At 39.7% G+C, this 15,038-nt stretch overlaps 1 protein-coding gene across 2 annotated transcripts in view; it reads right to left on the reverse strand.

Moving 5' to 3' along the window:
* Nucleotides 1-15,038, reverse strand: part of Bmpr1a (bone morphogenetic protein receptor type 1A) — a 116,533-nt gene that overhangs the window by 43,020 nt on the left and 58,475 nt on the right. The window contains exon 2 of one of the 2 annotated variants that reach the window (XM_076544405.1): nucleotides 9,895-10,009. The gene's annotated coding sequence lies outside the window, so the exon portion shown is untranslated. Of the gene's footprint in view, nucleotides 1-9,894; nucleotides 10,013-15,038 lie in introns of both variants that reach the window. The other variant, XM_076544406.1, reaches the window with a different exon arrangement.

The raw sequence follows: 15,038 nt of genomic DNA on the forward strand, positions 1-15,038 counted from the left end.
TACGTTGGAGTCCTTGTAAGATAGTATCCCAAAAGCAACTGGAACTTGAGTTTATAAATTTATAATTTTCAAAGCCAATCTAGATGTATATAACTACTGAATTAAATTTATCATATCCAATAGAATGAAAGATTAACTGTAGTAGCTACTTTTGTTGCCAGGGTCTCCACTGTGCTACCTGTAGTAAGCATTTATGAAATGGTAATCCCAGAAACAATAGCAGTGCACACAGTAAATTCTTAAAGACTTTAAAGCAAAATAATAATAATAATAAATAAAAATAAATTAAATAGAAATAGGTTAACAGAAAAAAGGCTAATTTGCACGTAGATGAATATAACTCCTCTTTTTGGCCTATTCTATTGGTTCAGGCAGCTTGGTTTCATTATCCTAGGCCTAAACTATTTCTTAGTGAAAAAGGTTTTGCTTATTTATGACTTTATTATCCTTGGTATGATTTCTACCAGATAATATAATAATAATAATAATAATAATAATAATAATAATGATAATGATAATGATAATAAGGAGAAGGAGAAGGAGAAGGAAGGAGAAGGAGGAGGAGGAGGAGGAGGAGGAGGAGGAGGAGGAGGAGGAGGAGGAGGAGGAGGAGAAGGAGAAGGAGAAGGAGAAGGAGAAGGAGAAGGAGAAGGAGAAGGAGAAGGAGAAGGAGAAGGAGAAGGAGAAGGAGAAGGAGAAGGAGAAGGAGAAGGAGAAGGAGAAGGAGAAGGAGAAGAAGAAGAAGAAGAAGAAGAAGAAGAAGAAGAAGAAGAAGAAGAAGAAGAAATCTGTGTTTTCTGTTACCTAGTGAATCATTTTCCACTTTACAGTACTGTGGAAATACAGTACATAGATAGGTAAACAATTTATAACTGGTTTAAATCTAAAAGTTCTTTTGCATTGATTTGCTTGGGGTTTTTTTTTTTTTTTTTTTTTTGGTTGTTGGTTTTGTTATTTTGAGACAAGGTCTTGCTGTATAACTCAGACCGATCTACAATTCTGGAACTCAGTGGTTTTCTTGTGTCAGCTCTCCAAATACTAGGATCATAGGCATATATCACCATGCCTTAATGATTTAAAATTTCCACATAAAACCCCTTCCAACTTGTTCTTTCCCTGGACAGAATCTTAGCTACCTGAGGCTGGCAATGAATTCACCAAATACTCAAGGATGATCTTGAACATGTGACCTTCCTGCCTCTTCCTTCTAAGTACTTGGGGCTACAGGCTTTTGCCACAAGTGCTTTAAATTTTAGAAATTTTTTGAAATTTCTCTACTATAAATGTAAATTGCTTCAAAAACATATTACTGAGATAATCTAAAGTCTAAAATGATTAGATGAAAATGTTTACAATGTGACAAAGTCGCGTGTGTATAAAGAACGTACCTCTTAACATGGTTCAACTACAATTCTTGTAGTTGAACTACAATGCTTGTTTTGGGCTTTCAGTATACCGCTAACCCTGATCATCCTATCTCCATCTGCCAAGCACATATCTAGAAGAAGGTGCACTCCACCTGTCTAGATCACTCAGTGCCTTTTCCTTCCCACTCTTCCATATGCTTATTAACCGACATTTATAGAGTATGTATTACTAGAAATACAAATACAAGTATTCCAGATTCATTCATCTGCTTATTTTTAAGACATGGCTTCACTTTACAGCCCAGGTTAGCCTCCAACTATTTCCTGTCTCAGTTTCCAGGTGCACATCACTATATCCAGCTCACGATTCTCTCAATTTCTGCTTGAAGGAGCTCACAATCTTGGGTGGGGATTGATTGCTGTGACTTGTTCTATACTGGTTCCTGTACTGGTTCCTTCATCAGTTTATATAAAGGTAGCATTGGGCTTACTGACTACTACCTGCTAGCAAGCATACTTATAGTATACGAGACCTTTGGTGTACTTTCCATATCAGTCCTTTTCAGAGAAAAGGGTCGATTGCAATACTGATACAAATCCAAATTCTAGGTATGCCTTAAACCAGTAACTTAAAATCTTTGAATAAGTTTTCCTTTACAGAACCAAAGGGTGCTCACTGGCTCACAGCTATCCTGAGAACTAATAAGATAACATATTCGCCTCTTGTGCCAATACTATTATAAATGCTTTGTTAAAATTAATTTATAAAGTCCCCACAACTGCCTCATAAGAAAGGTGTAAGTGAAGTGGACTGAAAAAATTAAAAATCACACCTGGTGATAGAGCTATAATTCAAAAGGTCTGATTCCGGACTCCATTTATTAATTGCTACTCTATACATTATATTAATTATACCTTATAATATGAAATATACATTATATATTACAAAGTACTTAGAATTATAGTGGCACAGAGTAGGTACTCAATAAAGTTCCTTCTTCTCAAACATGTCTATGACATGGTCTGGTATATACCGGGGCAGCACCAACTGTGAGAAATTCTTACAGTTTAAAAACCTGTGACAGGCCAGGCAGTGGTGTCACACGCCTTTGATCCCAGCACTTAGGAGGCAGAGCCAGGCAGATCTCTGTGAATTCAAGGTCAGCCTGGTCTACAGAGTGAGATCTAGGACAGGCACCAAAACTACACAGAGAAACCCTGTCTCAGAAAAACAAAACAAAACCTATGATAACTATAAAATCAATACATTTGTACTAAGAACAATGCTAAACTAGGAATGTAATCTCATCAGGTATTAGTAGAAACATACTGCTATACCCACAGAAGATAACTACAGGAAAGTAAAAGACATAGAAATTACCCATTAACATACAAATGGAACCAAGGGTCACAAACTATTAGAGGAACAGACAGAAAGGGAGAGAATACTAATTCATTAGCTCCCCTCAAACTTTCAAGTCCTGTGTAAACAGTGTTCTTGCCACTGGATATTATCCTTAATAAGAGCTTATTTTATTCATCAGCCTACATATTAAACACCAAGAAAATAGTCATGATAGAAAAACAGACCCATCTCCAGGGAGTTCAAAGTCACTAAATGAGACAATTAAAATATTCTGACATGGGTCAGTCATAGCACAGTGGTAGAGCTGTTTGTGGGAGGCTCTGCATCTCAGGGGAAGAAAATAAAAGATGGAAATACTCTTGACACAGAACAAAACATAAAAAAAAAAGTAAAATATATCTGCACTAAGTGTAAGGTAGAAAAAAATGTGAAACCCTGGAGGGTCCAGATCTATTCTGGATGAAAAAGCCCATGTAAGCAGTGCTGAGGAGTAATACTTTAGCTGCTATGTGAAGATAAATATCGGTCAAGCTAATAGTCTGTGCAAAGATTTCTGAGAAACAGAACAGGGAGCAATGCTTCTGAACCATGGAGAATACCGTAGTGTGAGACAAAAGAAGGTAAAAAGACAGAAAAGACAAGGACTCTATGAAAGATTTGGGTTTTCAATGCAAGAGAGATGGGCATTAGTTAGCTGGTTTTAATGAAATGAACTAGAAAAGGCAAGAGCAGAAGTAAAGCAGGAGGAGAAGTCGTTAAGATCAGGTGGCAGCAGCAGTACAGTGAGTGAACACAACTAAAAATCAAGACTACATAGTACTTGGTGATGGTTGGGTGCAGGGGTCAAGAAGCGTGAGTCACCAAAGATGACTCTCACACTGCCGGTCTGAGCAATTACTAAAATGTGAATAAGCAGATTTTTGGACAAAGTAAAGAAAAAAGGCTCAAAGGTTCAGATTTAGACATCTGAGATTACCCAAAAGGAATGTCTGCTGGGCATCTGGTTCTCAAGCTTAAAGGAAACATCTGGGGCTGAAGATACAAATCTTCCATTATGTCAACAGCACCGAGATATTAAAAGCTAAGGTTCATGGATGAAAGTCCCAGAGCACTGTTTAGTTAGAAAGTGCACTAATGGTTGGGCATAGTGGTGCATACTTATAATTTCAACACAGAAGGCAAAGGCTCAGTTAAAGATCAGCGTTGGCTACACACTAAGACCCTTATCTAAGCTTCCTTCCCTCAAAGATCACTGCTAAGATCTGAAGTATATCCACAGGCGCTTTGATGCATCCTCCAGAGAGTGAAGTCTAATTCCCCTCCCTTGAGTATGGACTAGACTCAGTGACTCATTTCTAACAAGTAAGATGTAAACACGAGTGACTTTTGTTAGGTCATAAAAGTACTTCAGCGTCTGCCTTCATGCACTCTTACTGAAGCCAGCAGTCGGGATCTAAGCATATCTGAACAGTCCTACAAGGCTTGCTTGTGTGGCAACAAACAGGTTTGCCAATAACCACTCGAGTGAGCAACCAGGGGAGCCTTTAGAACTGTGTTATTTGGACATTTTGCTCACAATTTTATGGAAACCCTAAGTTAGAAACACCCTGCCTCTGGTGGGTTCTTTTCATTTGACTGATCAATTTGATCTGAAACCCAGGCTGGCCTGAAATTTGGGATGATTCTCTGCCTCAGCCTCCCAAGTGCTTGGATTACAGTCATGTACCACCATATCCTCCTGCCTTTGGTGGACTCTTGCTAATGTATGTGATAATAAATATCAGCTGTTATGAGTTACTAAGCTTTGGGGAGGAATAGATAAACCAATACCATTGTAAGAAACATACTGAAATATAAGAGCCTAATCACCATGAAAGAAGTCTGAAAAAGTAGTCAGGTGAGAAAACTATACAAGTAACAGCCAGACAAAATGCCCAGAAAATTGTAACATCATGGATAATATGTTTCTTCAAAGAAGTAGCCAAAGCCATGCTCTGTTTTAAAATTATTTCCACAAGACTCACTTCAGAGGGGTAGAAAGCAGACTCTTTCTAACTCTGTTATTATAGTTACACATCCCCCCCCCCCATGTGATGTTATGGACTTGATTCCATAAAAATGACTTTAGTTTATTTATCTAGGAGAAGGCAGTTTTCACATCATGCACTAGAGAACAATTTTAACAGACTAAAGAGGATAGCAACCTGCTTGGTTTTAAATGTCAGTTCTGACTTGATTGTGACTTTTGACAATGCTGGTTCATCTATTAAGGTCTTGTATTCCTTCATCACTAACCTAGAGGATTTAGTACCTCATACCCAGTGTTACAGACCCAGTAGACAGGTGTCACCGCTATGATCACTAACAGTAATACAAATGTGGTGGACTTCCCTTCGTTTGTCTCACACTGTTTCTACAACCATAATACAGAAGCAAAATTGTTACCTGATTGTATTTATTCCTTACTTTCTGGTTTTTTGAGACAAGTTTTTTCTGTGTAATAGCCCTGGCTATCCTGGAACTCACTTTGTAGACCAGGATGGCCTCAAACTCATTTAAGATCCACTGGCCACTGCCTCCCAAGTACTGAGATTAAAGGTATGTGCCACCATGCCTGGCATAACCTGATTTTATCACCATACTGAGACTGATAATTTTCATTCTAACATTTGAAAATAAAATATATGCATTTTTAATTGCTAAGACTTTCATCAGAATCTTAATTTTTTTTTTTTTTAAACTACTGTGTGGTATTTGAGTGTGGGATTCCTTTGGGAAATCAACTTGGGTTTGTCAGGTTTGAGAAGCAAGGGCTTTTACCAGCTGAATCATCTTTACCGTAAGTTAAAAATATCTACTTTGCCAATGTCATTAACATAAGGGCAGAGGCTAAGGAGATGGTCCAGCCAGTAAAGTGTTTCCATACAAGTATGAAGATCAGAGTTCTGGTTCGCTGTAGGCACAAAAAAAGCACTTGTAGTTATATGCATCTATAAAACCCAGTGCTGAGGAGGTAGAGACAGGAGTCTCATGGGGACATAGACACCCTAGCTAGGAGCTCCTCCAGGTTTAGTGAAAGATCCTGTCTCATAACAGTAAGTGGCAGAGAGCCAATGGCGCGCGCACACGCGCACACACATACACTCACATACACTCACAAATATACACAAATACACATGCATACAGACATTTAAAATGCTGTATAATCAAAACTGTAAAATGATACAGGAATTAAAGAGCTATCACACTGGCATCCAACAACTGTATATACCCATTTGATACAGTTTCTTCAGGAAAATAACATGAAGCAAAATTAGGAGGAAATACAGTTTTTTTTTTAAAAGAAAGATTTATTATTATTATTATTATTATTATTATTATTATTATTATTATTATTATTTTTGAGACAGGGTTTCTCTGGATAGCCCTGGTTGGTCTGGGACCCACCCTGTGTAGACCAGGCTGGCCTCGAGCTCACTGAGATCACCTGCCTCTGCCTCCTGAGTGCTGGGATTAAAGGTACATGTGCCACCACTGCCTGGCTAAAGAAACATCTTTTTATTCTATGTAATATGACTGTTTTACATGGGTGCGTGTGTGTGTGTGTGTGTGTGTGTGTGTGTGTGTGTGTGTGTGTTTTTCTAGTGCCCTGGGACTGGAGTTGCAGGCGGGCGTTAACTGCTGTATGGGTGCTGAAAATTGAACCCAAGTCCTCTGAAAGAGTAACATGTACTCCTAACTACAGAGACAACACTCCAGCCTCAAAGAATTTCATAAGTTTAAAAAAATGTAAAGTTGACAAACAGTTTAATCAGAACTGAAGAACAAATAGAAAAAGAAAACCCCAAACAAAACAGGGAAAGTCTGAAGTCAGCTGAAAAAACAAGCCTGAAGTCATTCTTTCCTTTTCCTGTCAAGCGTTCCCCATATCCTTCATTTTTACTTAATACTAGAAAGGTGTGGGAATTTCCAACAAGTTGGCCAGCTGCCAGTTCCATAAACCGGCAAGGAAAAACCCCCTTTCCAGGGGTCCCTCCCTTAGGCAGCTCCAGGCGCCGGGTCTGACAAGCTTTCTGAGAAGGAGTATTCTGGCTGCAGACTTTCTGGCTCCACAGCCATTGTTTGCATGGCAGCTCTGCTCCTTATCCAGAGCCTGGATTAGCATAAGAATATCGTCTTTTCCCTTAACAAGCAACTCGTCCATTTTCTTTCCCCAATTTCTAACCTCTTTCCCAGCAATCAGAACCCCAATATACAGCTATGTAACTGCACCAAAGCTGTCAGGGTTATTCTAGTGATTATTTTTATAACAGTGAAAACACAATCTCATCCAAATCTGAAGAAAATAATTAGCTTCATGAGCTACTGAGAGTGTATCTGGGACAACACAAGCCTGCTTTTTTAGCATCTAAGGAATAGACAATCTTTCAGTTTGAATATAAATAAGAAATATCAGTCTCTGAAGCTGCTGGCAGCTACTCTGAGACCAGAAGACAAACTAGATCCTTGGAAACACTAAATGCTCAAGCAGTCTTGTCTGAAGCCTCAATTACTCAGTCAAGAGCCAATAACTTGCCGGTTGTGGCAGTGCACACCAGTAGGCTAAAACCCTAACTAAGACAATGTGAATGCAGAACCAGCAAAACAACCTGGTGGAAGAAAAGGGACCAGTGGGAGTGAGGGAGCATGGGTAGGGAGGTATGGAAAAAACAAGCTCAATGTATAATACATGAGAATATTCTCACATGAGGATGACTCAAAGAGTATACAAAGTGATTAAATAATGTTACTAGCAGCTATGTAGTTTATTACTCCTGGTATTTCCCCCTCCCATATTTACCAGATCTGTGGTCTTCCCCACCTTAGTTAACTTAGTCTCAGTCATTCGTGTGTACCCCCGACTCCTACCATCAACCATCTGCACCTTCAGATTATATTCTGACCCCACATACTAATCACCACCTCTTCTGTTCTCTAATTTAAGACACTAGTAACCTTTACTTGGATTATTCGAACAGCCTCTAAAATGTCTACAAATACCCTACAAATACCTTTACGCACCATATATTCACCACACAGGTAAAGCAATCCTAATTATGATCATGATAAACCATACCTCTGTTTAAAGCCCTCTGATGGCAGCCTGGTAACCTTAGGCTTAAGTAAAAGCTTAAGTCTACAAATGTCCACCAGACTCCAGTTCCTCTACTCTATCTGCATTGACCTATGGCTCTTCATTAAACAAACTAGACCAAAGCCTTTGCTCCAGGACTGACACATGTACAGGGCTGCCACCTACATCATTTCCCCAGGATAACAGAGAAGATCTAGTGCTATATGGCCTCTGAGCTAATTCAAAACCCTTGTCTTACTCAGTCCCATCTACCTGCTTTTTTTTATAGTAAGGGAAAGTCTGGGATGTAAGGATTCGGTCCTTAATTACGTCATCAGCCTAAAAAGCGCGTGGGCCCTCTGTGCACTCTGTCCCCTTTTCTTTCTGCTCCTTCCCACCGGCCCTCCTCTCTCCCTCCTCCACCTCTGTGTCTCTCTCTGTCTCTGACTCTCTCTCCGCCCTACCCCCAATAAAGCTCTAAAAAGGTAACCATGGCTATCATTCTTTTAATCAGCACGCTCCTCCACCGGCACGGCCGCCCGCCATGGGCAGCGACCAGCCACGAGGGGCAGCGCCATAGAATAACCAACACCACCCCCTCCCCCAAAAGAATACATTTGAAAATCAAGAAGTTAGGCTGCAGGGATGACTCAGTGGTTGAGAGTGCTTGCTTCTCTTCCAGAGGACCTGAGTTCAGTTCCCAGCACACACACACTGGGTGGCTCACAATCACTTGTAATTCCAGTTCCAGGGGATCTAACATCCTCTTCTGCCCTCTGTGGGCACCCACACACAGGTCTGAACATGCCTCCCACAGACATACATACACATAAAAAATAATAAAACAAAAAACATTTTAAGGGAAAGAAAGAAAATCAAGAATGCTATTGCCTGGTTTCCTTATCCCCTCTTTCTCACCTCCTCATCTTTGGGCTAGTCACAAGCTAAAAAGTATTGTTCTACCCAGCTGCCCCCACTCTTTTATTTTTATTTTTTATTTTTTGAGACAAAGTCTCACTAAAGTTGTCCAGGCTTGCCTCAATAATCACCATCCTCCAGTCTCAGCCCAAAAGTGGCCAAGATTACAGGTGTGTGCCTCCATGCTTAGTCACTGCATGATTTTATAGAAAGATATTAGATATTAAAATTAACTCAAGATGATTAATGCTACATAAACAGATCAATAAATTAACTATAAAAGACAGGTCACTAAGATGGATGGAAGGGAAGATAGGGAGAACAGTGGAATTGAGAGTAATGAAAGGCTTTGGTATATGTTATTTAAAATTTTGTGTCACTCATGTAATCTCTTAAAAATTAAAGACATGGTTTCTGAGTCACTTAGATTAGAAATTACCCTACTAACAGTTACAACTATAAGGTGGTGCACAAGAAGTCATTACAATGAAGAATAAAGTGATGAGGTGAAATGTCACTGAAGACCATCACAAGACTGACCACTCTGGTGGGATGAGCATCCCCTGAAGGTCCAAGAGTCAAGACCTTAATCACAGGATGGTACAACTGGGAGGAGATGGTGAATCTCCTAGGAAGCCGGTCACTGAGGAGGATGCTGGAGCCCAGCTCCCCGCCCCCCCCATACCTCTCAGGGTTAGGAGGGTGGCAGTCTGCTCTGTCAGGAACTCTCACCGTGGTGTTGGCACTGCCAGAGGTCCAAAGCAAGAAGGTCGTGAACTAGATTAACTCCAAGCCAAAATAAATCTCTTCTCTTTGTAAGTTGACTACCTCAGGCATCTCAGGACACTAAGGGAAACTGACTGATACAAAGGCAACTGGGTCTGGGGCATTCTTGAAGGGGGAACATTTATTTCTAAGATGAAAATACAGTAAAATTATTAACCTATAAGGAAGATGGCTCAAGAAACCGAGCAGTTACCACCAAGTCTTGGTATGACAAGGACCCGGAAGAAGGTGAAATGAAGTTGCAGCAGCGACAGAGACTTTCCAATAGTGAAGAAATGAAGAGTGAATTAAGAGTGAATAAATAGAAAGCATTTTCTATGACTTGATTTTCTGATTTTCCTTACCTCAGGGATGCGGCTAGATAAAACTGTAGTTCCAATTTTCTCCAAACAGCTTTGACCTATGCTTCCATCTCATGAATTCCAAGACAGTATCAAACCGATGCATATTTTCATAAATCTGCTAAAAAAAAAAAAAACTTATTTAAGAAAGAACTTTTACTATCAAAATAAAATGTGTAAAATCAACACAAAGTATTTCATAGGTAAAAACATTCATTTTCAAAGTAAAAATCAATGAAGTTACTAACCAAAGAAGAACATATACTTCTATGGAAAATAAAGTACTAGTTAAAAATGTCCAGCCGGGCGGTGGTGGCGCACGCCTTTAATCCCAGCACTCGGGAGGCAGAGGCAGGCGGATCTCTGTGAGTTTGAGGCCAACCTGGTCTACAGAGTGAGATCCAGGAAAGGTGCAAAGCTGCACAGAGAAACCCTGTCTTGAGAAAACAAAAACAAAACAAAAAATGTCCACATTAAGCTTAAGATTTTAATGAACAAACAAAAACCCCTCCAAGAACTGCTGAAACAACACTGAAATGTACAATTTTCTTCCAATCTCACTTTCCCTCTCTTACTGTAATTTTCATTTATTTACTATGGAGGGATCCCCCGCCCCTTGCAGAACCACTGTGCAAGCAGAGGGTGGAGGTCGGGGACAACCTGCAGCCACTGATTCTCTCATTCCACCATGTGGTTCCTAGAAATTGAACTCAAGTTACCAGGCTTGGCAGGAAACTCCTCTACCTGCTGAGCTATCTTGTTGGTCCTCTTACCACAAAATCTTTTTGTTTGTGTTTTGAGGCAGGGTCTCACTATGTAGCTCTGGCTGGCTTGGCACTCCCAGTGTACACCAGGCTGGTCTTGAATTCAGAGATCTTCTGTCTCTGCTTCCCCAGTGCTGAGATTAAAGGTATGCATTACCATTCCCAGGCACAAACATCTTAATAACCAGTTTCAATTTCATTCTAACTCCTATTTATAATACTAGGATTTGTAAGGGTATTGCATTTGATCGTACTGATCTAATTCTGGAAGGCAGATTTCAACCACACTAATATTATCCTTAAGGACCCTGTTGCTTCAAGGGATATTTATAAAAATGAGGGGTGGAAAACATTAACATTTTTTAATTTATTTAAAGATATGCATGTTTAGTTAGAGCTTATTTTCTTGTTTTTTGAGACAGGTCTTACTATGTACTCTAGGGCTGGCCTGGAACTCATGATCTTCCTGCCTAGCCTGAATTTTAAAAACAGTTCCACTGAGGGTTTTTTTTTTTTTTTTAAACTAAAACTTCAAATAGAAAAGTACTATTTCATATTTCAGAAGGAAATTTTTCAAAAGCAGCATGAACAAAACCTATATCTCATTACAAGGTCAAATGCCTTTGTCTTCAGAACATTCAGTATGACAGCATGCGGAGGTTTAATAGTCTTGGCAATAGTAACTAAATCCACATCAACTGGGACAACTCAAAACAGTCTAGTCTATCAGTCTTTCTTAAAGACTCCACTCAGCAGACAGGCTGCCACGGCAAAATTTTTCACTGTCCAAAAAATGAGCATGACCCCGACAGCAATTAGTAAAACTGTCTGCACTTAGGAGGTTTTCAGGGTCTTTTCATGTATAATCCACAACATAACCAGGTCCTAGAATTTTTCAGATCTACTCTTAGATTGTCACTAGGAGAAATGAGGGAGGGTAGAAATAGATTTGAAGGATTAGTGTTTTTATTTTTCCAATCCAAAATCTTGATAATCTTGGAAGAATTTCTACTAAATTAATAAAAAAATACATTATGCTTCCATTTTAGAAATGGCATATTTTACTCCAAAGTCTTATGGGGGAACTATGAGTTCACCCTGAAAATGTATACAGAAGTAGAGATGAGATAATTACAGTGATAAATTAATTTGCATACAAGTAAAAATAGCCCACTAATGTATCATTACTTAAACATCGATCAAGCCTTATTCTAATTCTACCAGATACTTGCAATGGATCAAATGATGAATAACATGAAAAACCCATTATTTATTACAACACTAATTATTGTAACTGTTTCCACAGCTAAAAAAGGTTTGTGCTTTAGGCTAAATCTAAAGATAATTTCTACAAAGAAACACAATACCCACCCCCAATGTTCAAATACACCAGAATTCCAAAGTCCAGATTAACTAGTCTCCTACTGTACTCTTATATGAGAGTAACATAAAATAAATTTCAGGAAGATTTTTTTAAAATGTTAATCTTAGGGGCTGGAGAGACGGCTCATAGTTAAGAGCATGTACTGCTCTTCCAGAGGACCTGGGTTCAGTTCCTAGCACCCACATGGTGGTTCACAATCTGTAACTCTGGTTCCAGAGAATCTGACCCCTTCTTTTGACCTCCTCAGATACCAAGAATTCACGTGGTACAGTCACATATGCAGGCAAACACTCACATAAAATAAATAAATCCTAAAACAACAACAACAACAAAAACGAACCTAGGGCCTGCTGAGGAAAATCAAGTATGATTTTATTTCTATAACTCAGAAGTAAACAAGACAATGAAATGAAAAGATGTGTTTCACAGTACAGCTCTTCAGATCGTTATTTACATACTAGAAATCCAAAAACTGCAGGAGAAGGGCCTCTATAGTGCAATGCTACAGTCCCGGAAGCACCAATCTGTAACTACATACAAGCATACATAGGTCCTGACTACATAGGCGAAATGGTCAATCGCTGAACTTACTAGGCCACTGATCACAGCCTGTTAGCACTGTGAATGTGTGTTCCCTAGGGATCTTATAAAATCAAACACGAGGGTCAGTGAGACGGCTCAGCAAGTAAAGATGCCTGCTGCCAAGCCTAGCAACCTGAGCTCAACCCCTGGTCCCATATAATGGAAGGCGAGAACCTACTCCTTCAAGTTTTCCTCTGACCTCAACACTCATATCACAGCACATGCGCATGCACACAAGCATACAAAAATGAACTGAAATGTAGCAACAAAAAAAGACAAACACCAAGTAAATGCAATTTTTCACTAAAGAGTTTGTGCTAAAATTTTCAAGCATGTTAAGATAGAAAAGTTCAAAAGTAATTTTCAGTTTCTGCTTAGATCAATTTATCTGTACTGTGTAAAATAAGCCTTAATACAAGTAACAGACACTTAGGGTCAACAATTGTACTTATCCATAATGTGTTTGTTCCTGATGGATTTCCCTTGGCTTATTTTTGTGGACTGGGAATTGAATCCAGGGCCTGGCACATGCTTGGCAAATATTCTTATTATTACTAATATACACACACCCGGGCACTAGTGATGGTTAAAATATCTTGGTAACTTAAGATTGAAAACACTTAAAGAGACCTTTATAAGAAAGGGAAAGAACAAGACAGAGACACGGAGAAATATCTGCAAAGTATCCATGTAACAAATGACTCATCAAGAATCTCTGAAGCCTCCTCAAAGCTCAACAATGGTGGTGGAGCAGAGTTTAGTGGTAAAGTGCTTAAGAGAACCAGCATGGCTCGAAGTTCAATATCCAGCAATGGGGGGAAATTCAAATTCAACAGGAGAAAGAAAAAATTCAACAAGAAAATAGTTTTTTAAGGGTGACAGACATCTTATTTAAGAGGTCATATGAACAGCAAATAAACACACAGAAGACCATTAGTCACTGAGAAATGCAAATTAAGCCTGACAGAGACATCACTACACACCTACTAGGACAGATAAGTTTAACACAGTGGCCAAGTACTAGCAAAAATATAAAGAAAATGCATTTTCTCAAATACAGCTGATAAGCATGCAAAACAGCACAGCCACTTTAGAAAAGAGCTTGGCAGTTCCTTTTATTTATTTACTGTGTATGAATGTTTACATGTATGTATATGTACCTTGTGTATGCCTGGTGCTCAAGGAGGCCAGGAAGATGCTGAATCCCTAGAACTGGAGTTACAGACAGTGGTGAGCTGCCATGTAGGGACTCAAACCTTGGTCCTCTGCAAGAGCAGCAAGTGTTCTTAACCCCTGAGCTGAGTCTCTCCAGCCCATTAACTTCTTTTAAAAACTCACTGTACATACCAACCAGGCCACTATGGTGCATGCCTGTATTCCCAGCACACAGGAAGCTGCGGTAAGGGGATGACGTGTCCCCAGTTAGCCTAGCTACATGCTACATAGGAAGATCCTGTCTCTTTCCTCCTGAAAACACATCAGTAACATACAACCTGCTGGCTGAACTCTTAGACACTGACAAAGGTTCTTTGCTTGGCCAAAGTCCTCTGAATTTTCTTCTATGCCAATCTGTTTGCCTTCACCTAAAATCCAGTCTTTTTTTTTTTTTTTTTTTTTTTTTGGTTTTTCAAGACAGGGTTTCTCTGTGTAGCTTTGCGCCTTTCCTGGAGCTCACTTGGTAGCCCAGGCTGGCCTCGAACTCACAGAGATCCGCCTGGCTCTGCCTCCCAAGTGCTGGGATTAAAGGCGTGCGCCACCAACGAAAATCCAGTCTTAAACTAAGCAGACTTAGCAGGTCGCTCCATTACCCCATATCTGATCAAGTCCCTCTACCCTCTTCTTTATCCTCCCAAGTGATGCTTTATTACCTTGATCTGGCCTGACTTCAGGAAAAAAAATCCTGTTACGTAGGTTTATCAAGAATATCTGCTCAGCCTATGGGTTTCTTCTTAGTCATTTTCCAGTCACAAACCCCCACAGCCTGCTCACTGGCTCTAGATATCCACTAGCCAGTGTTGTATTTGGAGGTAAACTCGATCCTCCCCTTAAGTAAAACAAAACTCTGACGCAGTGATGTTATAGCAATGGTCCTCAAGAGTCTTCTTTGGGGAACTAGAGACATGATTCTGTAGTTAAGAGTGTTTGCTGTTTTTTCCAGAGAATCAGAGTTTGAACTGCAACGGGCAGCTCACAACCATCTTCAACTCCAGTTCCAGGGGATTCCACACTCTCTCTGTCTTCTATGGGCACCTGGATACATGTGCCATAGCCTCAAATGGACATATGAAAAAAAATAATTTTTTTTTTTTGAGACAGGGTATCACTATGTAGCTCTTGCAGTCCTGGAACTCACTATGTAGACTAAGCTGACCTCAAATTCAGACATCTCATCCCGCCTGCCTCTGCCTCCTGAATGC

This window comes from Peromyscus maniculatus, chromosome 9 (genome assembly GCF_049852395.1).
Source record: "Peromyscus maniculatus bairdii isolate BWxNUB_F1_BW_parent chromosome 9, HU_Pman_BW_mat_3.1, whole genome shotgun sequence".
In the NCBI taxonomy this organism is placed as follows: Eukaryota; Metazoa; Chordata; class Mammalia; order Rodentia; family Cricetidae; genus Peromyscus; species Peromyscus maniculatus.